At 37.0% G+C, this 1,453-nt stretch overlaps 1 long non-coding RNA gene across 1 annotated transcript; it reads right to left on the bottom strand.

Annotated features, from left to right (window-relative positions):
- Positions 1-275: 275 nt before the first annotated feature.
- Positions 276-875, bottom strand: LOC124459749. The gene is made up of 2 exons (XR_006953775.1): positions 622-875; positions 276-535 (listed from the first exon to the last, which is right to left on the bottom strand). It is a non-coding gene; the product is annotated as an uncharacterized LOC124459749 (long non-coding RNA).
- Positions 876-1,453: the final 578 nt, after the last annotated feature.

The raw sequence follows: 1,453 nt of genomic DNA, 5'->3' as shown, positions 1-1,453 counted from the left end.
GCCTTTAAGGTGTTTCGGACTTCAGTCTGTGTGTGTGTGCGTGTGTGTGTATCCTTCCCTTTTTGGGATAGCCAGTCTATTACTACACTTTATGGCATATAGTTACACCTACGCCAGGCCCAAGGCGGCAACATATGGTCAAAAGTAGACGACGACGACGAGAACGAAGTAGAAGAATAAGAAAAGCATTTGCTGAGGGTTGGACACAACAAGCCACGTCCGTCCGTCTTTCCGTCCGTCCCACCGTCCATCTTCACTTTGTTTATGCTATTCGCAACGTTTTACAAACTTTATTTCACATTCGTTTTCGGTTTGACTTCTGTCCAACTTCTACTCTTTATCCAACATCATTCTCCTTCTTCTCATCATCATCCTCATCATCATCATCATCATCGTTCCTGGCCGAGCAATTCTCGAGTGACATCTGCCGTTGCGTTGCATACCCCAGGGCGTCCAAGTGTTGCTTAAATATGTGCGTCACATACGCTTCCCTTGCTCGGCCTGAGAGCTGCTAACCAAGTCCAAGCAAAATTACCTTTAGAGACAAAAAAAAAAAAGAAAAGAAAGTGGCTAAATAAGAGCGAGATACAAAATTACCTAGCGACGTGTTAAATTGCCAACCTTTTCAAATCAACTCACGTAGCATTTTATTAGTCAATCAAAGAATACTTTGGGGGGTCGCATCTTATTATAAACCCTTCAAATGTGGGAGACAGACAGACTTCAATGAAGAAATTAAGTCAAAAGAAAGTTGTGAATGGCAAAACAGTTAAGCGAAATCTTTCACAATATGATATAGGAATAAATTTGATCGCTAAATTTCGCCAAGAGATAAATAAAAATTATGATGATGAGAAAAATTAGAAAAAATATGAACAAAATTTTGACAATTTTCTTTTGAGTCGTTGGATTAAGTACAATTAATTGAAAACTCAACGCCTGCTGTAATATAAAACTCGTTTTAAATCTTTCTTTTAAGTATCAAAATAGAACTAACTAGTAAATTACTAACTTGATTACACTAAAGCTCACTGAGATAGATGCAGCCACTTTTAATTATCTCATAAGATGAGATAGCATTTGTTCTGACTTGTTTCTGGCAAATCTAATATTATTACATTTTAAAAAGAAATGAAGTAAGTAAGTCGTCTCGCCGACTTGGGTATACCATACACCAGGTGAAACAAATATTTAAAATTTCGAAAACCAAATGTATGTCTACTAAATTGTTTTAACATGCCTCATACCATTTGCTATCTCGCTCACTCTACAAACACACAAGCACTTTAGCGCCGCCACTAGCCAACGGCCAATTCTGCCCTTATGGATCGCGTAGCAAAATACGTTCATACGTATATTTTGTATGTTTCTAGTCCGATTTCAATCAAATTTGGTAGTTTGATAGAAATAGATAAGATTTATTAGTCTGCCATACATACATATTAAAATATAT

The sequence above is a fragment of the Drosophila willistoni genome, chromosome 3R, assembly GCF_018902025.1.
Source record: "Drosophila willistoni isolate 14030-0811.24 chromosome 3R, UCI_dwil_1.1, whole genome shotgun sequence".
NCBI lineage: Eukaryota > Metazoa > Arthropoda > Insecta > Diptera > Drosophilidae > Drosophila > Drosophila willistoni.
Note: the sequence above shows the minus strand (reverse complement) of the source record. Positions and strands in the feature narration are given on the sequence as shown.